Source organism: Vombatus ursinus, unplaced genomic scaffold, assembly GCF_900497805.2.
Source record: "Vombatus ursinus unplaced genomic scaffold, bare-nosed wombat genome assembly UNPS02014793.1, whole genome shotgun sequence".
Lineage (NCBI taxonomy): Eukaryota > Metazoa > Chordata > Mammalia > Diprotodontia > Vombatidae > Vombatus > Vombatus ursinus.
The window spans coordinates 15,086,256-15,110,212 of NW_020954571.1; the positions used below are offsets into that span (position 1 = coordinate 15,086,256).

Here is a 23,957-nt window from a genome sequence, read left to right on the forward strand (position 1 = left end):
TCTCCTTCCTGCCATCAGGGAGATGATGGCCAAGTCCCTAGAATCCTAAAGCAACTCAAAATATCAGAGCTGGAACACATCTTAGGCTCTACTATGTAAGAGCTGAGATCCCTCTTGGAGCCTATAATGTCAGAGCAGAGAAACTTCTTGGAGCCTAAAATTTCAGAGCAGAGAAACTCCTTGGAACTTAGAATGTCAGCAAGGAAATTCCTTAGAACCTAGAATATGAGAGAAGGGAACGGTCCTTAGAATGGAGTATTTTAGACCTTGGAGGGACTTCCGAACACAGAATGCAAAGTGTCAGATCTGAGAAGTACTTAAAACATAGAATCTCAGGGAAACTAAGAACTTTGTAGCAGATAGAGCACTGGATTTTGAACCAGGAAGACCTGGGTTGAAATCCTGCCTTTGCCAATATCACACAAATCACTTTACCTCTATGTACCTCATTTTCCTCATCTGAAAATGTGACCATTGTACTAAATTACCCATAAGATGCCTTCCAGTTCTAAATCTGTGATCCCATGAATGTAGAATACCAGAAGTGGAAGGGACCTTGGAATACAAAAATGCTAGAACTGGGAAGGATGGTAGAATCTAATTTATTTCAACAGGGATTTTATTTAGTATTTATCATAGTACCTTGATAGTAGGTGCTCATGTACTTAATAAGTGCTTTTTGCATTGAAGTTCTTATTTTGTTGAAGGCACTGGATGGAGAAACAAATATGAAACCGATACCATTCCTCCTCTCAATCAATCAGTAAACACTTATCAAATACCTACTATGTGCCAGACATTATGCTAAATGCTGGTGATACAAAACGAAACAAAAGACAGTCCTGCCCTGAAGGAGCTCACAATCTAATAGGGGAGACAACATGCAAACAAATATACACAAAGCAAGATAAATACAAGATAAAAAAGAATTAAGAGAGGTTTAGCAAGGTTTCTGTAAAAGATAACTTTTAGTTGGAACTTAAAGGAAGCCAGGGAACTCGTAGTCTACTTGGGGAGATATGTCCACAATTAAGATTAGGCTAGGGTAAGATGGGGAAAGGTGGCAAAGGGATATCCAAAACAAGTACTCTGGGGAAGTCTGAGGAGGGAGAGACCATTAAACAGCCTGCAAAAGTACAGCAAGTTTTATGTGGTGGTGGGGCCTGAGCAGAACATTCAAGAGGATTCTGAAATCTGGAGAGGCCAAGGGACGGCAGCTTGCAGCACTTCATAGAGCTGGGAAGTGGCAGGTTGAGTTTTATATCGGCTAGTTGTCCATTTTGCAAGAAGGTAGAATGTGTAATTTGGAGTAAATAAGGCTTGAAAGGTGAGTTGGAGTCTAATAGTGGAGAGGCTTAAAGGTGGGGCTGAGGAGTTCAGGTTTTATCCCAGTAACATGAGGGCGCCCCAGAAGAATCTTCAGAAGTGGAGTGACATAGTTAGAACTGTGCATTAGGAAGATTATTTGTACCTTTATGTGAAAGATGAGTTGGAGAGAGGAGAGGTTACAGGCAGGCAGACCATTTGAAAGGACTGTTAAAATAGTTGTGAAGGCAGATGTTGAAGGACTGGACTAGGGTGGTGGCCACGTTAGGGGAGGGAAGGGGTTATATGTTGGAGACATTGTTGGAATTAGAACGAACAAGGCTTGACAACAAATAATTCGTGGCTGTTGAAGGAAGAATCAAAGATGACTCATGATTAGGAAACCCAGGGTATCTCAACAGAAATAGGGAAACTGGGAGATTGAGAAGGTTTTTGTAGGAGCAGTGATAAAACCATAGAGGCTTATAGCTGGAGGAACCTTAGAGATCATTTAGGCCATCCTCCTCATTTCACAGGTAGGGAAGCCGAGGCCCATGGGAAGAAGTAAGCTGCCTAAGGTTTATTCAACAAATTCAACTCAACAAACTTCTATTAGGCACCTACTATGTGCTTAGCTCTAGGCATATGAAAATAAATGAATACATTGTCTCTGAAGCTCACAGGCTAATGTTAGGGAAAGCTACATACAAACATAACCCTGATATAGAGGGAATGGTGATAAATGGTAAGGCTAGGCAAAGTCTACAAAAAATGGGAGGAGTGCACATGGTCAGGGAAGACTTCATACAGGACTAGAACACTTGAAATGAGCATTGAAGAAAGGGAGGGAATCAGGATAATTTATACAACGATTTTACTAATGTAAAGGAAAACAACTTTGAAACACTTTCTGATCAATGACTAATCATGACTTCAGAAGACTAATGATGAAACATGTTTCCCACCCCTTAGCAAAGAGGTGATAGACTAGAGTGAAGAATGAGACGTGGATTTTAGGATGTGGCCAATGGGTAGATTTGTTTTGATTCATTATACTTGTTCTTGACAAGGGAAGGCTTCTGTTGGGGGAGGGGAGGAGTTGGTGGCTAATGATAGTGATGTAAAAAAATATGAAACAAAGGAGCATTAATGAAACATTTTTTAAACATCCATAAAAGAGAAGAAGGAAGTTCAGAAGGAGATAAAGACAAACATGATGGTCATCTTATTGTTATATTAAATTTAACATGTATCCACAACTCTATGTTACAGAAGCTTACAATTTTTCATATATAATCCTCTTTTTTGTTCTTTTTTATATACTGAAATGTTCATTAAGTTTATAATAAAAAAAGAAAAAAGTTTAAAAAGAAAAGAAGGGACTTCCACAGACCTAGTAATTGGGGAAAGGAGATATACGGTCAGTTTGAAGCAGCCCTGACAAAAATAATGTAGGGCATGGTTTGACTTCTTTCCTTTTTGTACTCCCTTCCCCAGTTCAAGAAACAGCATTTAGAAATATTAAGCACCTAGCCAAGTTGGATGCTAGACCCTGAGGGTGAGAGAGGTGAATAATATTGCCTGGTTCTCCAGAATCTCATGGTGTAGTAAAAAAGCTATGACACAATCTTCCCCCCCCCCCCCCCCGCTTTTTTAATCTAGACTTGTAATTTCGTTGGTATACAGAAATTCTTTCCATGTGATGTCTGCAGCTTATCTGTGAACTGGAATCCAGGTTTTGCAGACCCTATAGCTGACTCTATCCACTTTGCCACATTTTCAATTCAATTTTGTAGATATTTATTAAGCAACTGCTATTTGCCAGATACTGTGATAAGCCCTGAAGAGAAAAAAAACACAAAATGAATGTCCCTGTCCTCAAGGAGCTTATATAAAAGTGGGAGGAAACAAGCACATATATAGACAAGTAAATTCAAAGTAATTGGTGGTGGAACAACTGGGAAAATCAGGAAGTGCTTCTTGTAGGAAATGGTGCTTGAGCTGAGAGAGAGGATGTGAAAGATGTGCAAAAGAATGTGACAGAATTTTGAACCAGATTGGGAGGGATCTTAAATGTCCAAACAGGAGTTTTTATTTTATTCTAGAGGTCATAGGAAGTCACTAAAGCTTCTTGAACAGGGGAGTAGCATGGGCAGAGCTGTGCTTTAGGCATATCCATTTGGTAACTGTATGGAGGATGGATTGAAATGGGGAGACTTGGGGCAGCTGATTCAGGAGGACCTGAGTTCAAATCCAGCCTCAGACACATAACACTTACTAGCTGTGTGACCCTAGGCAAGTCACTTTACCGCATTGCCTAGCCAAAAAAAAAAAAAAAAGAAATGGGGAGACTGGAGGCAGGGAAACCAGTTCAGAGATGAGTGCCTGAACTAAGGTGGTGGCCTTGTGATTAGAGAGAAAGAGATTGATATGAGAGATGGTGGTAAAACTGAAAAAAACTTAGCAACTGATTGGATAGAACCATATGTATTAGATATGTAGCAGCAGCTATATCTATATCTATCATCTATCTATTGTGTGTGTGTGTGTGTGTGTGTGTGTGTGTGTGTGTGTGTGTGTGTGTATGTATAGTCTCTCTGTCTAAGTGGTCCAGTGGATAGAGTGCTGGGCCTGGAATAAGGAAGACCTGAGTTCAAATGTGACCTCAGACACTTGCTAGCTGTATGACTCTAGACAATTCACTTAAGCTTTGTCTGCCTTAGTTTCCACAAATGTAAAATGGGGATTTTAATAATAGCACTTACCTCCCATGGTTATTGTGAGGATCAAATAAGGTAATATGTATACAGTGTGCAGCACATTGACTGACATGTAGTTGGCACTTAATAAATGCTTATTTCCTTCTTGCTTATTAATCAGTCATCTATCAATGACTTGTAACATCAGTAACTATAATAAAAATAGAACTTAGGGCTTAAGAGAGGTACAAACCATGTTATTCTTGTGAGGGGGCGTGGTGTCAAAGGAGAGAAAGAAACCTTCTCTTTGAGTATTCCTCCAGGGAAGATTTCATGGAGGAGGTGTGAATGTGAGAGATATGTTTAGGGGTTAACTAGTTGTCCAGTTTGATGCAGATCACTTGAAAGAGAGTGCTATGATGATATAAGGCTGGAAAGTTTAAGGAGCTGCAGATTGTAGAGAACCTCAAATACAAATTAATCAGTCAACAAGAATTTCTCAAGTGTCTGATATGTTCGAGGCAGTTAGGTACCAGGGATAAAGGTACAAAGAATGAAACAATCTCTGCTTGTAAAGATTATATTATAAATGGGGAGGCAGGTACATATAAACATATAGAGAGCATAAATATAAAATTAGTAAACGCAAATCTATACAAAGAAGTTAAGTACAAGGTAGTTTGGGAAGGACTGAGGAATGGTTTCATGAGGCATTTGAATTTTATCGAGGGAAGAGGAATAGGGAGTTGGGCCTCTAAGTACGGAGTGAAGTGAGTGATAAGGATGGAGGCCCAAATCATTCTCATTTCAGCCCTTGATTTTCCTTCTTAGGTTCCTAGCTTGGCTTCAGTCCACTCATAGGCTCCTCCTATGTCCAACTTCATTGTCCACCCAGACCTGTTTGCAACACAGTATTCTTCTAGGGAGAAAAGGAGTACTCCTTTTCTCCCCCCAAGTTCTGAGCTGGATCCAGCTGTTCTATAGGAAGTGACCTAGTGAACTCATTCACATTGAGGTATTAATGACTGATAATAACAGGCTTGATTTCCGCTAGGGGAATGTGTACTTGAAAAGAGGAATAGAAAAAAGGGTAATGCTTCTTAACTTGGGAGAGGGGGGAAGCATTCGTGGTGGATTTTCAGATAAGTATCTGAATATGAGGGAGATATTTTGGTGTTTTTGGGTTGGAGGTGATTCTTCATGTCTCTTGAATCTGTCCATGAAATCCTTTGTCTGCTCTGAAGATCATCCCTCTCCAGAGACATGGACTGGCTTGGTGAGAGACAGCGTGGTTTAGTGGAAAGAGTAGTGGATTCGAAGTCAGGATTCTTGGGTTCCAGTCTCAGCTTCACAGCTCAGTAGCTACTTAGCCTAGTTACTTCCCCTATCTAGGCCTCAGTTTCCACCTCTGGCAAACTGTGGTTTTGTATTAGACTTTGTCTAGGGGCCCTTAAAGCTCTAACATTCTATATCCTGTGTTCTATGGTGTCTTGCAGCTCTGACATTCTGTGTTTTAACATTCAGTATATTAAGGTCTACTCCCTTCTGGCTATACTGTTCTATGGTTCTGTCTTGGAGATCAACTTTGCTTAGAACCTAAAGGAAAGGGCAGATGCCAGGGTATTTGAGTGAATATCTCAGGCTGCTTGAACCCCTTTGGGTTGGGCTAGAATCTTTCAAGGGCTTCCAGCTCTGGACTCAGCTACAGCCAATAATCTCTCAGGACAGTTTAGTGGCAGCAAGGGACTGGCTAACTATTTTCTCTGTTTGGTAGGCATTAAATAAAACCTGTTGCCTTTGTTTCTTCCCACTCCAGCTGTTCACCCAGCAGTGATGTTCTCATAAAATTTACATAACCAAATTCCAGTTCATATAAAAGATTTTCATAGAAGGAGTATGCAGATGTCAGTGATTGGGACCTGGAAAAAAAAGATTAACAGCAGTGATATGCATGAGAGGGGTGAGTGAGCTGGAGTGAGAGGCTGGGTTGACTTTCTATGGTGGTAATAGCCCAGATACATACATACATAGATACATAGATACATACATACATATATATATATATAGATATATAGATAGATAGATAGATATAGACATCTCTAAAGGAGAAGTGACATTCTCAAGGTAACCCAGGGAATTGGGGGGCAGAGTTGAGGCTCAAACCTAGGTCTCCTATTCATAGATTTATAGACTTTAGAGTTGGAAGAGACTGGATTATTTGGTTCAAACATTCCCCCCCTCTTCAGTGAAGAAGACTGAGGCCTGAAGGTTGTAAATAGCAAGTGTGAGATTCAAACCTAATTAATCTGACTCCAAATCCAGGACTCTTTCAATTACATCCTAATACAGATTTTTTTTCACTATATAAGGCAGCCTCTCTGTGCCAACTCTATGCCTAGGGCATAAGAACAAACCTGGGAATGAAGGCAGGAGATCTGGCATCTTAAATCTTTGGTGTTTTTAAGGAGGCAAGCCCAGACTTTCTTTCTCTATTCCTTTAGAATATCTCTTGTGCTTCTTACTTTTTCAAATGTTATCATGCTTGATTTCTGTGCCTTGGACTGGAATTATTAATTTCCATTTTATCGATGAGGAAACACACCTAGATTTTGGGAAGTGACTTATCCAAGGTCATATAATAAGTTAGTGGGAACTTGACCTTGGTGTTCTTCTAATTAGACAGCACTACCTCTTGTAAGGCAGAGTGATTATTTCCCTACAAAAGAGTGGATTGTTTTGTAGTCTTTGAGGAAATGTAAAGAGTTACATTACCTTACGTTCGATATGAGTATAGACATTACCATAGGCTGAGTTTCTGAGATAGGAGGGGGTTGGTAGGAATTACAGGATTTAGAATCAGAATGGACCTTAGAGATCTAGTCCAGTCCTTTCAAATGATATTTTTAGAGTTTTATTAATTCCGTTTGGGTTTTATTTATCTCACAGTCTCTTCCTGATCTATGTTTCCAACCCTCTTACTATACCAAAGAAAAACAGTTAAGTAAAACTAACTGACCCAGAAATGATCAGATGAGGTATATAGTATTCCACTGGGTAGTTACAATCTCTGTATTGAAAGGAAAGTATACTACATCAGACAATGCAGATTAGACTTCATTAAGAGCAATACAGTGCCTAGAGAGAGGAAGATGACAGCCCTACCCACTGCAGTATCCTGGTCAGGGGTCTGCAGGAGCAGCTCAATAGCTGGAGAGAGCTGATTGTTACATTTTCAGCATAAGCATTTACGCCTCAGAAACCTGCAAATGCTCCAAATCAGGACTTGATTGATTGTTTTGTTGATTGCCTAGACTTAAGAAAGTGATGGAGAAAATATTAATGATTCAGATTAAACTTAAAAGTGTCATGGGTACATTTCACACCCCCAGCCCCAGCCTGTGGTTAAGCCTTTATCAGCACAGTGCTGGTATTGGTCATACAGCATCTAGACTGCGGGGTTCAGGTGTGGCTATCACATTTTAGGAAGGACATTGATAAAATAGAGAAGTGTAGCCAGGATGGTGAAAGGCCTCAAGATTGATAGGAGGCATAGAAGGACCAGGTGAGGAGCAAGGGAAATCGAGACTGGAAGAAGCTTGGAGATGGGGCATGAAAGCGGCCTTAAAGAACGTGAAGGGCTTTCATGTGTACTTGTCACATAGATTTGTGCTGTTTGACCACAGCAAGCAGAACTCAAAGAAGTTGGCTGAAGTTTTGAAGAGATGGATTAAGGCTTGACGTCAGGAAAAAATGCCCTATCAGTTGAACCATGGAACTGGGACCAGGAAAATGGGCAACTTACTAGAAGTCTTTAGAGTAGGGTTAGGTGGCACAGCAGGTAGAGTGTTGGGCTTAGAATCAGGAAGATCTGAGTTCAAATCTTGCCTTACACACTTACTAGCAGTGTAACCCTGTACAAATCACTTAATCTCTGTCTGCCTCAGTTTCCTTAACCATAAAATGTTAATAATAATAACACTAACCTCCCATGGTTATAGTAAGGATCAAATGAGATAATATTTGTAAAGCACTTGGCATGGTGCCTGGCACAGAATAGGTGCTTAAAAATACTTGTTTCCTTCCTTCCTAAGGTTGAATGATCACTTATCGGGGGTATTCTTGGTCTGGTTGGACTTATTAGTGCCTGAGATTCCTTCCAGTTCTGAGGTTCTATGAATCTGTCTATCCTGGACCTCTTCAGCTGGAGTAAAGATCATCTAATTTAATTTTAATTCAGAGGGCTTATAAAGTTTCATTTTTCAAATATAGAGGCAACTGAATCAATTTTGTAGAAATAAGAGCCATTTCTCAGTTGATAAATGGTCAAAGGATATGAAGAGGAAGTTGTCAGAAAAAGAAATCAAAGCTATCAATAGTTATATAAAAATGCTCTAAATAACTAATAATTAGAGAAATGAACATTAAAACAACTCTGAGGTACTATCTCACACCCATTAGATTGGCTAAGATGGCAGAAAAGGAAAATGACAAATACTAGAGGGGATGTGGAAAAATGAGTATACTAACAATGCACTGTTGGTGGAGCTGTGAATTTGTCCAACCATTCTGGAGAGCAATTGGGAACTGCACCCAATGGGCTATAAAACTGTGCATACTCTTTGACCCAGCAATATTTCTACTGAGTCTGTACCCCAAAGAAGTCAAAGGAAAAGGAAATGGACCCATACGTACAAAAATTTTTATAGCAGTTTTTTTTTCATGGTGGCAAAGAATTGGAAACTGAGGAGATGCCCATCAATTGGGGAATGACTACATAAGTTGTGATATATGGTGGTGATGGAATAGTGGTGTTCTGTAAGAATGACAAAGGGGATGGTTTCAGAAAAACCCAGGAAGACTCGTATGAACTGATGCAAAATGAAGTGAGAAGAACTAGGAGAACATTGTACACGGTAACAGAAATATTGTAATGATAATCAACTGTGAAAGACTTAGTTACTCTGATCAATATAATGATCCATGATAATTCCAAAGGACTCATGATAAAAATGCTATCTATCTCGAGTATGAAAACTAATGAACTCTGAGTATAGATCAAAGCATATTTTCGGATGCCTCTTGGTGTGTGTGTGTGTGTGTGTGTGTGTGTGTGTGTGTTTTAAGTATGGTACTATAGTAATTGTGTATATTTTCTTGGTTCCATTTTCTTTGCTTCCTATCAGTTTGAGTCTTAATGAATGAATGCATTCTCCATATTTGCTGTTTCATAGGGATAGTGATTAGACCACATTAGAAATGTGATTTCATTGGCATAGCAGACTAGAGGAGGAAACTCTCTATTAATGCAAGTTAGCACCTTCTCCATATTTTAAAGTCTTCAAGAGTAGCCCAGAACATTGGCATAGTGGAAAGTATGCAAGGATTTGGACTCAGACAACTTTGATTTGAATCCCAACTCTATTTCTTCCCACCTTTTAAACTTTGGGTAAATTACTCCTCCTCTCTGGGCCTCAGTTTCCTCATCTCTAAAATGATGGGATTTATGCTAGATGATCCAATGACTTAACCAGGGTCACACAGCTGGTAAGTGCCAGAAGTAGGACTTGAGCCCTTGATTTCCTGCCTCTGAGGCCACTTCCTTCTCCACTACATTATGCTATCTCTCATTGTTTCTTATGGTACAATAATATTCCATTGCCTTCATAGACTTTATAATCCTACACAGACATTGTTTCTCATGATATAACAAGGTCTCATTGCATTCACATACCACATTTTATTTAGCCATTCACCAATCGATGGGAACCCACATCATTTCTAGTATATTGCTATAACAAAAAGTGTTGCTATGACCATATTGGCATCTACAGGACCTTTCTTTCTGTCTTTGACTTGTGTGGGTTATCTGCCCAGTTGTGGGGTTATGTATATATGAATACTATGTATATTTAAGTATAGCAAGTATGAATAATTTAGCAGCTTTTCTCACATAACTGCATATTATTTTCCAGAGCAGTTAGACCAATCAACAATTTTAGCAGTTAATAAGTGTGCTATACTTCCTATAGTCCTTTCAACATTGACTATTTCTATCTTTGACCACCTTTGCAAATTTGAAAACTGAAATTAAACTCCAGTGTTGCTTTAATTTTAAGTTGCTTTAAATTAATTTTAATTTACTTTCTTAATATTAGTTATTTGTACCTTTTTATGTGGTTATTGATAGTTTACATTTCTTCTTTTGAAAATTGTTCATATCCTTTGACCACTTAGCTATTGGGGAATTACTCTTAGTTTAATATAAACTTAATTTGTATTAAAATATTCTGAAGCTATGTGAGAAAAGTTACTAAATTATTACTATATGAGTGTATACACACATATATAACACAATGTTATATATATCTTACATTATATATATTTTTGTTTCAATTCCACATATATCTTGTATATCAGACTTTTATATCAGAGATATTACATACAAAGATCCTGTTCTCCCCCTCCACTAATCAACAGCTTCCTTTTACTTATTCTGGTTGCATTGATTTTGGTTGTGCAAAAGATTTAAATTTTGAATAATCAAAGTGACTGTTTTGCATTTTGCAATCCAACCTCCAATTTTGTAGATGATGAAAATGGAGGCCTAGTGAGGTGAGGTGATTTACCCTGGGTTGGTGAGCAGCTTGTGAGAGTAGCATAAATGCTTACAAAACCATAGAATTGGGCCTTGATTAGGAGGAATCTCCATAGGTTCCTATGATTTGCCTAGGGTCACACAGCCAGTATGACATCACCAAGAGAAAGAATGGAGAAGGGAGAGAAGGGGGCCCAAGAAAGTCTTGGAAGAAATCTTAATGGCTTATATTGTTATTGTTCAGTATTTTCAGTTGTATCTGACTCTTCATGACCCCATTTGGGGTTTTCTTGGCAGAGATACTGGAGTGACTTGCCATTTCCTTTTCCAGCTTATTTTACAGATGAGGAAACTGAGGCAAACAGGATTAAGTGACTTGTCCAGGGTCACACAGTCAGTAAGTGTCTGAGGCTGGATTTGAACTCACAAAGATGAGTCTTCCTGATTCTAAGCCCAGAGCTCTATCCACTGTACCACCTAACTGTCCTGATTTATAGAACTTTTAAGAAAACAGACCTAGAGAAGCTCAGTGACTTGACCAAGCTCATATTGGGGGAGGAGGATAAACCCTGACTGATCTTCTGGCTTGACTCCCCTGGGAGAGATTCAATTTGATTCAATAAATATTTATAAAGTGCAATGAAATGTACTAGGTGCCAGGGATTCAAAGACTAAAATGAAAAAGGCCCTGCCTTCAAGGAGTTTATATTCAAACAGGGGATATAATATATAAATAGATGAGAAAGTAGAAGATGATTTGGGGAGGGAGAGAGTGCAAAGAAGTAGGAGCATCAGGAAAGTCTTCTTAGAATATTTGGCACAAATACTGATCCTTAAAGGAAGACCAAGGATTTGAAGAGGTCAAGCTGAGGAGGGGATGGATTCCAGAGACAGCCTGTGAAGAGGCACACGGTTGAGGGCTGGAATGCAGAGGTCAGGGAGCAGCAAGCAGGTTAGTTTTGGCACATGAAAGGAAGTAATTGAAAATAAGCCTGGAAAGGTAGACTGGAGCTTAGCTGTGGAGGGCTTTAAACACTAAGGAGAGAAGTTTGTATTCTATCTTCCAGGCAATAGGAAACCACTAGAGACAGTAGAGGAGAAGGGTCAACCTGATTAGACCTGTGCTTGGGAAAAAAAGACATTTTTTGGCATCTTTGTGAAGGATGGAGCAGAGCAAGGAGACACTTGAACAGAGAACTTCAATTGTGAAGCTATTGACATGGTCCAAGTGAAAGGTGATAAAGCCTTAAACTAGGGAGGTGGCTGTATGAGTGGAGAAATGAGGATGGATGTGAGAGACGTTAGGGAAGTGCATTAGGACAAGATCTGGTAACTGGTGGGGGGAGTAGAAAGTTGAGGATTATCATCTTTTTTTTTTTTTTTTTTTTGGCTAGGCAGTGGGGTTAAGTGACTTGCCCAGGGTCACACAGCTAGTAAGTGTTATGTGTCTGAGGCCAGATTTGAACTCAGGTCCTCCTGAATCCCGTGCTGGTGCTGGATTATCATCCTCTTGACTAGAAGAATGGTGTTGTCCCCAACAGAAACAGGTTTTGGAGGGCTCATGGGTTTAGAGGGGAAGATGATACATTCTATTTTGGTTGCATTGCACTTGAGATGCCTATGGATCAACCAAGTGGTGGGACTATAACTGAGAAGAAAGTTTGGAGCTGGAGGTTTGGGGGTGTAGAGATGATAAGTGAACCCACGGAGGTTCCTATGTTCCTGTGACTTGCCCAAGGTCATGCAGCCAGTATGAGATCACCAAGAGAGAGGACGTAGAGAGGTGAGAAGGGTGACCAGGAAAGTTGCTTGTGGTTCATAGGACTTGGAATAAAGTGAGGCAAAGTGTATTGGCCATGATCGTGTTGCCAAGGTCATAGAAGGGAATGTGGTACAATGGAAATGCGAATGTTTAGAAGGAGAGGACCTTGATTAAAAATCTCAGTTCTGTTGCTTACAAACTGTATGACTTTGGGTAGGTCACTGGATCTTTCTGTCAAATAAGGGGCTTAGACTAAGGGACCTCTCAGGGCCCATTTAACTCTAAATTTATGGTTCTATGATCCTGTGTGATGGTATAGATTTCCAATACCAATTTCTTGAAACTTATGTGAGGGAATTCCTATTGTACTATCCTTTCTACCATAATAATAGTAGTAGCTAGCATTTATATAGCTCCTCCCATGTGCCAGGCACTGTTCTAAGTCCTTTCCAAATATTATCTCATTTGATCCTCACAACCCTGAGAATTAAGTATTATCCCTATTTTACAGAGGAGGAAACTGAGGCAAACAGAGGTTAAGTGACTTGCCCAAGGTGACACAGTTAGTAAGTGTCTGAAGTTGGATTTGAACTGAGATCTTCCTGACGCTGTATCCACTGTACTGCCTAGCTCCTGATCAGTCATTGTCCTTGAGTTTATCATCATCTTTTCCAACCAATAATAACTAACCTCTATAATACCACTTTTAAGTTTATAGAATGCTAATCGTATGCTGTCTCATTTGAGCATTGCAACAACCCTTTGAGGTAACTATAGGTATCATTATTCCCATTTTACAGATGAGGAAACTGAGGCCAAGAGAGATTAAAGCCAAAGTCTTTCTTTCAGGGCTGTTTGTTCTGAACTCTTCTATGTCATAGGAGAACCTGACTTGTCACAACAGCCTCAGGGCTCAGCTCTACCATCTCAAGGGCACTCCTGAATGGGTTTTGAAAGCCTGCCATGAGCCCTGTGGTCCTCAGGGTTCCTTATGCTGCAGAAGCCCAGAAAAGAAGCCATTTAAATTCATAGACTATTAGACATGTATGCCTATACTCCAAGGGAAGACGGTTATCCTGTTTCTAGGAAAAATAGTTGCCTGTGATCTGATTTCTTTTCATCCTCACCTACTTCTTCTCCCCCTATACCCCAATTATGCCATTTGGGATCATAGGATTTAGATCTGAAATGGATGTTAGAGACCTCTGAGATCCAGCAACCTTCATTTTCCTGTTTTTTTTGCTTAGGCAGTTGGGGTTAAGTGACTTGCCCAGGGTCACACAGCTAGTAAGTGTCAAGTGTTTGGTCTGAGGTCACATTTGAACTCAGGTCCTCCTGATTTCAGGGCTGGTGCTTTATCCACTGCACCACCTAGCTGCCCCCATTTTCCTATTTCAAATGAGAAAACTGAGGCCTATAGAAGTTAAAGGACTTGTCCAAGGTCACACACACAGTAGGAGGCAGACAGGATTGGCTCTAAATCCATTCCACCACTCAGTCTCCCATTTCCTGCAAAGATGGTCCTTTTTTTGTCTTCATCATTGAAGTGCAGACCCACAATCATCCTTCCTCAACTTCCCCTCTCCTTGAAATGTCTGGGTCTGGGGTTTTAAAAATAACCTGTCCCCGTTCTGCCTCACCCTTTTCAGTCAAGTCCCCCTATTCCAGGGGAAAGGTACTCTCTGTACTTTCAGTTAATTCACAGTCTCCCCTACCCCCCACCCCACCCCAGGGAGCCGCTCCGAGCATCCGTCCTTGTCGAATTCCAGAGGTAGCCTAGCAACAGCCTCATTTCCAGAGTGAACCCCGGGCACCTAGAGCTAACCCATTTTACAGCCCTTTTCCCCATCGCTCACGGCTGTCATCCATCGTCCCTCACCATCCTGGCCCTGGTTCCCTCTGCTTCCTTTCCCCCCTCCCCCATTAGATCCCACACTGGGCCACTAGCCTAGCTTCTCTCTCTCCAGTTCTGCCCACCCCCCTCCAGCACCCAAGCCTGCATCCTCCCCAAACCTCTCCCCAACACCCACCTCTCACAACCTCCCCCGAACCAACAGCATTTCCATAAAATCTGGGTACTTTGGCTAATCCCTTTTCTGAACTGTAATTTCCCCTGAGGCCTCTGTCAGTTGGATGTGGATTTCGGTAGGATTCAAAAATTTTTTTTAAAGATAGAATTATGGGGTCAGCACTTGTTACCGACTTCTGCGGGCGGTGAGATCTATTTTAGATATATGGTGGGATTAAAGCAGGGGGGGAGCAGATTTAATTAAGTTGCTAATATTTAAAGAAAATTGATGAACTCCTGGTTTACGAGGGGCTCCAACATGAGAGCTGCTCTCATTAATGGGGAGCGTTTTGATTTGATCTCCTTTCTGGTTAAATCCCGGAGTCGTTTTATTTGTGTATCCACGCTGTCCATTTAATTGTTTTTAATAAGGAAAAACGTACCTCTGTTCGCATTTAATTTTGATTTAATTAGGAGGAAGTAATTAATGGGCTCATAAATCGCACTTTTCAGCCCCCCAGGGAGAAGCCAGCTACAGCTCTGGTATATTTCCCATTGTTGATGGGTGAGGGGTGGAGCTTAGAGGGCCTCTGCCCTAGCCTTTTCTCCAGGAGCTGGGCTGGGGTTGGGCTGAGAGGAGCCAGGCTCCAGGGATGGAACTATGCCCTACAGTCAACACAGGAGGGGAGAAAGCAGACACATATAAACCCCTCTTCCACCTCCCCCCCCCCATTTGTTCTATAATTCTCTGTGTATTTATCTTATAATGTTATGTATTGTGGCTAGCTGTGCTGGTGTCTGAACTTCCTGTCAGACCATAAACTCCAGGAGTCAAACTTTGTATGTTTTGCAGTGCCAAGCAGTACTCTGCACACAGTAAGTGCTTAATAAATGTCAGTTGTATGGTGCAAATCAGAATATGCCAAGCACATAAGAGGAGTACAAAGTACCAGATGATAGAGAGATCACTTTCACCTGGGGGAATCAGAGATGGCTTCCTGGAAGCAGTGACATTTGAGCTGAGTCTTGAAGGGTGAGGTGGATAGATTGTCAAGATTAGGGAGGAAGAGTTGCAAATATTAGGTCAATTCTCCTGAATGTGTGAAGGCAGGAGGTAGGAAGACTAAGGAGAGAGGCCTTTCATGCAGTGGAAAGAGCCCTGGATTTGGAATGGAGGGAGCTGGGCTTGAATTATGACTCTGACTACTTGTTTATGTGACCTTGGGCAGGTCACTTCATTTCTCCTCCTTCTCCTAAATTTCGTCCTCGGTAAAAATAAAGGGCTTGAATTAAATGACCTTTAAGGACCCCTCCAGCTCCAGCACTGCATCCCTCCAGTGACCTTCTTAGGTCCTATCCTGATGCAAGATCCTTTGATGAGATGGTAGTTGTTGAAGGATGTAAGCATGTTTTATGATTATTATTCGGAAGAGACCCAGTAGCTAAAAAATCTGGGCTGCTTTAGGAGAGGCCCAGTTTCCAGAATGAGGAACCAGATTTGTAGTATTCTGTTTGGTTCTAAGTAACCAGTGCCTTTCACAAAGGACGATGATGAACGGGAAACTATCCGGAGGAGAACAACTACCCTGATGAGGGGCCTGGAGGCCATACCATATGAAGTTAGAATGGAAGCTTTGTGAGGGCAGGAACTATTCGCATTTTTCTCTTTTTAGCCCCAGCACCTAGCATAGTGCCCGGAACATGGTATACTTAGTAAATGCTTGTTGATTGATCAGCTGAAGTAACTGGGAATTTTGAGCATGGAGAAGAGAAGACTTAGAGGAGATATGGTAGTTAATGACAACTATCTGAAAGACTGTCACATTAAAGGATTAGACTTGTTCACCTTGGCACCAGAGGGCAGGACCAGGAAGTGTGTGTGAATGTTCTGCAGGGGTAAATTTCAGTTCAATATAAGAAAAAAAACTTCCTTCCAATTAGAACCATCCAAAAGTGGAATGGGCTTCCTTAGGTGGTAGGGAAGTCCGTGTCATAGCAGGCCTTCAAGTAAAGGATGGCTGATCATTGAGAATGTTGGAGTTGAGCTATAGATTTGGAGATGGAAGGGACCCCAAAATTGAGCAAACTGAGGCCCAGGATCCCAGAGGTAGCAAGTGGCAGAAGCTGGATTTGAACTAAAATCTTGCACCATGCTGATTCCTTCTAAGGTACAGGCTTGACCTAGATGTCCTTCCTGCTCTGTGATTCCAAGAAGATCATTGGTGCCCATGTCCAATCTCACATGGGGGTGGTGAATTAGAGGTGATTTCTCAGCCAGTAGGGCTGAGTACATGGTCCCTCTGTCTACCTTCAGCTCCTGTGAGCTTTCTTCCTTATCTCCCAGAGGAATGGACCATAGATGTTTACTCACTGAGGCAGCTCTTGGAGCCCCACCAGATTAATCAAAGGTGGATACAGTTCCTGATTCCTGAGGAGCTGGAGTCTGAAGAAAAACCCCCAACAAAGGCCCACTCAGAGAAAGTCATTTCTGCCAAAAAGCTCAGGTTTCTCTGCCTGGGAAGATTTGCATCTGTTCACTCTAATTTTGCTGCTGGAGCCAAGACATTGGCTTTCTGCTGTGTCTCCCTCCCTAGAAGCCTTTTACCTCCAAACTGGTTCAGAGATAAGTCTCCCTCAGTGTTGGGACCTTGGCTGGAGATAAGAATACAGTACTCTCCAGAGGTACTTCCAGAAAAACAGTAACAACTTAACATTTATTAGAGAACCAGAGCTGAAAGGGACCTTGAAAAGAGAGAATTTCTGAGCTAGAAGAGGCCTTAAAATACATAAAATTGAATTTACTTCTGAAAGGGGCCACAGTTCACAGAATGCTATCACTCTAAGGGCTCCAAAAACATAGAACATCAGATCTGGAAAAGATGCCAGAACGTTCAATATAGAATGTTAGTGCTGGAAGGGACCTTGGAACCAAGAATTTTAGAGCTGTAAGAGGGTTTAGGGATCATCTAGTCCTACCTTTTCATTTTACAGGTAAGAAAACTGAGGCCTAGAGAGGGAAATTAACTTTCCCAAAGTCACATAGCAAGTTAGGATTAGAATTAAGAATAGAACCTTGGTCCTCATCATGCCCTCTTAACACTCTTTACAAAGGCTCATACAGTACACTGAGGGGGATAGTACCAGTTTTACCCCCATTTTACAGGTAGGAAAGTTAAGGCACAGGTTTAGTAACTTGCCCTCAATAAGTAGCAGTTGAAAATGAAACTCCAACCTGGGTTTCTTGACTTCTAGTCTTTTTGCTGCCATAGGCTGCCAAATCCAATGTTTCAGGAGCCAGAAGGAGAGAGCGAGCCCTATTTGGTTCTGTAGTCCCTGGAGGTCTGACCATTAATCTTAGAGTGAGCTCCACTTTGTAAATTGCAATAGAACATCAGTGACATCACCCTTAAGTCGTCTTCCTTTCCCCCCTCCCTTTTCCTTGCAGCCTCTAAGGTCCATTATAAGTGATACTCTCTGACTTACTGCTGATCACCTGAGGGAGAACTGGTGCGAGGGATATTCCCTATGCAAAAACTGGGGCTTTCTGAGTCCTTCACCCTAACCTGGTAATACTGATATTCAAGGCAGATGGCTGGAAAGGGCCCTAACCTTCTAGCAATCCTGGGTTCTAATTTCAGCTCTGTCTCTGGAATGCTAGAACTTTAGGGCTGAAATGGATCTTGGGAATAATTCAATACAACCCTCTTATTTCCCAGAGGAGGATACCAGCCAGGGTAGAGAAATGCTACTCTTCTTTGATATTCTGAACTCAGCTAAGGCCACATAAATTAGTTATCTAGCTATGACTAAAACCTCGGGTTTTGACTTGACTCCAAGCCTAGTGTTCTTGAGGCAACATAGCACTATCTCCTGAACAAACTTGCAGGGTCATAGGATTTAGAGTTAAAAGGACCTTAGAGGTCAACTTATCCAATGCCTTACTAACAAGGAAAGTGAGTTAAAATCAAATGGCCAAAGTGGGTAATGATGTGGGTAATCAGCAGCTAAGCCAGGATTTGAATCTAGGCCTTTTGATTCCAAATTCAGAACCCCGTCCTCTTCATCATGAGTCTGCCATGTCATCTTGGGCAAGTAAGTCAGTTGCCTTCTCTGAACCTCAATTTCCCTCTTTGTAAAATGAAAGCTATTGGAATGCATGCTCTAGTGGCCCATGAGGAAATACCCCAACCCCACCCAACAAGAAGACGAATGGGATGAAGCCGTCATAGATGGGGAAAAAAAGGCAGCCCACACCACCTAGGTCCTGGGTATAAATTCTGTCTGGTGGAACTGTGTGTCTGAAAGGTGGATTATAGAACTGCCGTTTGGAAGATTGAATGGCCCATAAACATTTTCATATTTCATTAGCCGATTAATGGACGTCTCTCTTTTTTTGGCAACTTTGCTGATTCTCAGCAGAAATCAAGGGGAGTAAATGGTGGCGTCGGGTGGAACCTTTCCGGGTCCCCATCCCCTTATAGATTGCCCCAATTAATGCCCGTCTTGGGCTCCACCGAGATGCATTCTTCCTGTCCAGTTACTGTTAATAGATTTCTCATAAGTGGCTGGATTGTAAAAACCTCATAACTCAGTTTAATGCCACCAATAAAATTATCTCAGGACGGTCGGCCCTGAATCACTGGCGGTTCCTGGGGATGAGAAGGCCTGTCTTTCCTGTTTGCTATTTATCCTTTCCCTCCCTCCCTCCCTCCATGGAGAGGCAGGGATTGGAGGAGAGAATCCTGGGGTTTCCCCCCTCCACCATGGCATCACAGCTGGACTGAGGTTCAGGGGTGGGAGAACTCTACTCTGGGCACTCCTTGGCCATTTAGTAAAGGTAGAAGATAACAAGAACCCGAAAACTGCTTAGGATTCTGGGGGAGAGGGAGCATGTTTGCCCTTGAGGGCAGTGGAAGGACGTGCTCTGCCACTTTAAGGGGAAACTGTCCTACAAGTCCTAAAGCAATAGGAGGATTTCCCTTTTTTCCTCTTCTTCCCCTCCCCTTCCCAATTACTACCTTATAAAATTGGGCCTATGAGGCAAAGTCTCCAACTCAAAGCCATAGAACAGGTGGCCCTTGGCCCCTGCGGGAGGCTCCCTGAGGCCTCAGTTACCATCCCAGGGCCAGTCCCCCGCCCCAACCCCAACCATTATACAGTGTAGTGGAAAAGTCAGTAGCCCAGAAGTCAATACATCTGGGTTTTATTCCTAGCTCTACCATTAATTTGATGAGTGACCCAGGTCATTGCTCGATGGGCCTCGGTTTCCCCTTTGGTAAGATCATGAGGATTTAAGTAGATGATTCCTGAGTTTCTTTACAGCTCAAGCATTCAGTGTTCTAAGGCAAGGAGATTTCTAACCTTTCTGAGTATGAGAACCCTTTCTAAATGTCAAAAAATCTTGCAGACCCCCACATGACAGCAGTTGCATTCACACTGCATATTTTGTTGGAACTAAATAAAGATCAAATTGACAGTGCTGGGTGCACATATGGATTTGAGCACCCCTGAGAATAACTATGGGTTTCCTGGGGAGTCTTCAGCCCACAAGTTGGGAACACTGTCACTGAGTTCTTTCATGCTCTAACTTTCTATGTTCTAAGGACTCTTCCAGATCTAATATTCTGTGTTCTAGCAAAGTTCTAGAAATCTAGGATGATTCCCCCAAAGTGCTGTCTCCCCCCATATAGTTTAGCCCAGACTGTTCCAAATTCATTCTGACTGATTTTCACTATAAAATTCATATTATCTATGACCATATCTGCTTTTTAATTCTCTTTAACTTGTTTATTTGTTCCTATTCTATAAGAAGGAAACTACAGTACAGTAGGTGAGTGGTACAGCCTCTGGCCGCAGAGATGATGCCTCCTTCCCCAGCAAGCCCGTGGCAACTGGAATACTTGATGATTCTACCCCATATCATAGCCTCCTGAGGTCCTGCCAGGCTGGCTCTGGGAAGGCTGTTTGTCTTTGACTAGGAGCAGCCACCACCAAGCTGTTCCTTCTCTTCCTCCTAATAGCCCTAGGATAAATAGCTGTGATGGGTGTAAAGATGGGAATAAACTAAGAGTCTTCCATCCTTAAAGCTTCATTTCAGATTAAAGTATAGGAAGGGCATCTCTGTCACTTCTTACCTGCGTGACCTTTGGTGAATCATTTCATCTGTCTTGGCCTCAGTTTCTTTCTCTGTAAAATAAGGGGGTCAGACCAGTTGACCTCTAAAGTACTTTCCAGCTCTAAGTTTCACCTCTTCTAAGAAGCTGGCCCTAGAGATAGAGAGAAGTGGTGGTTGGGACTGAAAGGTAAGAGTATGCCCTCATGGGTGTATGTACAAGTGTGAGCACAGAGGGATTGGATGGCTGCTGTAGCTAGGTAGTTTGTCCAGGCAGTCAGCAATAAACTTTCCCAAACTACTCTGGCAAAAACTCAGTAAGGTGAAGACTAGGGGAGGCTAGGGCTAGGAGCTTTGGCTGGGAGTTGAAGACCTAGGAACCTAGAGGGCCTAGGAAAGGTGTTCTTAAAACTCTTGTTTGTATCATAAACCCTGCTGGCATTCTAGCGAAGCCTAAGGACTCTATCTCAGAATAATATATTTTTAAGCACATAAAATAAAATATATCAGATTACAAAGGAAATAAATTATATTGAAATACACTTATCAAAATATATATTTTTAAAAACCACCAAGTTCATGGATGCCAGGTTAAGAACCCCCGGTTTATGTGACTTTGACTACCCTTTGGAGGGGGCTAGGATTCCCCATTTACTCTCCCAGCCTGTTGTTCTGTATGTATGAATATGTTTGTTTGAGATTTGGGCCCTGTTCATCCTTCAAAGCCCAGCTCAGGTCCTCCTTCCACCATGAAGCTTTCCCTGACCATCCCAAACAAAAGTAAACTCTTCCTCCTTTAAATTCCTTAGATCCAAGACTACCTAGTTCAGTCCTCAGTCATTTTTATAATGATTTCTTCTATGTAAATTTTGCATCCCCCCACCAGATTCTTTGAGAACCTGGATGGTGGTTTGTTCTTTCCTATCTTCTACCATCTCTTCCCCACTCCCGCCACAGGGCTGAGCACACAGTAGGTACCCAGTGAATAGTCAGCAGTCCTGCCATAGACCCTTGGACACTGACATTCAACAGTCATTTATTGAATACCTACTATGTTCGGAGTCCTGTGCTTGGCCCTGGAAGGATATGCAGAGTTTAGATAAGATGTGTTCCCTGCTGTGGGAGTTCTCAGGCTAGCAGCAAGATAAGACATACACAGCATTACATGGTGAGTGTATTAGAGGGGTGCAAAACAGGTAAGTAAGTGCATTGCAGAAGTACCATAAAGTAGGCCATTTCTGCCTGGGGCATCGGGAAGATTCATGGGGGAGATGTAGTTCGAGTTGGGCTTCAAAGGAGCTATTGGAATTCATCAGGCCAAGTGAGAGAGAGGGAGGGGAGAGCATTCCTTCCAAAAGGTTACTGAGGTAGTAAATTTCCAGAGCTGGAATTCAAATCCCAGTTCCCTGATTCCTAATCTAGAATTCTTTCTACCACATAACACAGCTTCCTCATCTGTCACTGACTGATTGTATGACCTTGGGGAGTTCCTTTCCCTTCTCTGGGCCTCAGTTTCCTCCTCTGCAAAATGAGGGAGTTAGATTAGAAGGGCTTCCCAGGGAGATGGACCCTCCTTTAAATTCCCAATCTCTCACCTTCCCAGGCTTATACTTTGTCCTAACCGTGGCACAGGAATGTTGTCGATTGCATCAGCCTCATCACCCTCCATTCCCTCCCCATCCCATGTCCTCCATTCATTCCAATTCTGCATCTCTCTCTCGGCACAGGATTGAGCCTCTCCTGTGGGCTTAGCCTCCTTAAGGAGAAGATACATCCCTCTAGGAGCTTATAGTCCCACGGATGAGATGAGGCTTACGTGAAACAGTTAAGTTCCAGTGCAAGGGTGTGAATGATTTACTATCAGCATGAATAATACAGACAGTAAGTGCTACAGAAGTTCAAAGGCATAAGAGATGATGTGGGCCACAGTGGTGGGGGAAGCTTCACCGGAGTCCTGGAGGCTTCCTGGAGGAGGTGAGGACTTAGCTGGGCCTTATAGGACTCTAAGATTTGGCGCTGCCAGAGATCCAGACACAATCTATCATGTTCAGCTCCTTTATTTTACATGCAATGAAACTGAATCCCCAGAGACGGGAATTGCCCAGGGTCACACAGGTAAAAAGGCAAAGCCAAGATTTGAACCTAGGGTTTTGGAATCTAAATCCAGTGCTATTCCCTTTCCTTACTGTAGAGTTTGGGGAGGAGATGGAGACATCAGAAGCAAAGGCTTAGGGGGTAAGGGTGAGCATAAAGCAAGTGGCAAACCATCCCTTAGATGGATCGGCTCAGAAACCCTCTTTTGGAAGCTCAGACTCTCAAAGTTGGAAGAGACCGCAGAGAGCATCTTTTCCAACCTCTACTTGAAGCAAAAATCCACTGTGTCCTTAGCAGGGCAGTCATCCAGTCTCTGCTTGAACATCACCAGTGATTGGGGGCTCACTGTTACATAAGACAGCTCATTCCATTTTTAGATAGCACCAGTTATTAGAAAATTCTCCTTTGTATTAAGCTGAAATTTGCCTCCCTGTAACTTATCTCCTTGGTCCCAATTTACTGGAGGATAGATTTATACTTAGAAAGGACCTTCTGGGTTGCTAGTTGTAAGATCCTGGGTAAGTCACTTGGTCTCTCTGAGCCTCAGTTTCCTCAACTATAGAATGGGGGCATGTATGTCAGACCCAATGGCCTCTAAAGTCTTCCAATTCTAAATCTGTGATCTTCTGGTCCAACCCCATCATTTTGTAGATGAGGAAACTGAGGCTCAGAGAGCCCAAGTGATTTACCCAAGGTCATGCAGGTCCCAAGTAGCAGAGCTGGGATTTGAACCCAGGTCCTCTCACTTTAAATCTTCTGATTCTTCATTTTCCCATTCTGTTTCTCCAATATTTCTTGTGGAGCCACAGAGAACAAGTGTGTCCCACTTATGTGACCTAGAGCTCAGTAGATGAATTTGACAAAAAACCATGCCACAAGATACGTGAACTTTAGAGAGGTAGGAAGTACTGTTCGAGATTTGAAGTGTGAAAAATGGGGTGAGAGAAGGTCATGGCCCAGTGTAGATGCTAGATGGAGGAGCAGAGGAGGTACTTCTAAGTCCAAACCCAATGCCCTTCCCTGTACATACTGCCCTGTGTTTGGTGGCATTTAAAGGATGGGGAAGGATTACTATATGCCAGTCAATAAGAACAAAGAAGACCCTTGTGTCCCCCAGGCCCGACACAAGTCCTGTAGGATTTTACTGGATAGAGTCTTGGAAATGAGTTTTATGAACAAAGACGGACAATCAAAAATTCAGATTTTCTAACCTCAAGTCAGACAGTTAGTTGATATCAGGGACTTTGAGTTAGAACCAGGGGGAAAAACATCAAAAGAGACAAACTTGGGGTTTTGGCTGACATTTTTTATCTGCCTGGACAGTTTAGTGGTTCATAGCTCTAGGCTATATATATGCACTAAAGGTTAACTTACTCCTCCCT

The 23,957-nt window shown here is 42.1% G+C and overlaps 1 protein-coding gene across 1 annotated transcript in view; it reads left to right on the forward strand.

The window, feature by feature from the left end:
• Positions 1-23,957, forward strand: part of CDH22 (cadherin 22) — a 98,626-nt gene that overhangs the window by 704 nt on the left and 73,965 nt on the right. The gene's annotated exons all lie outside the window — the stretch shown is intronic.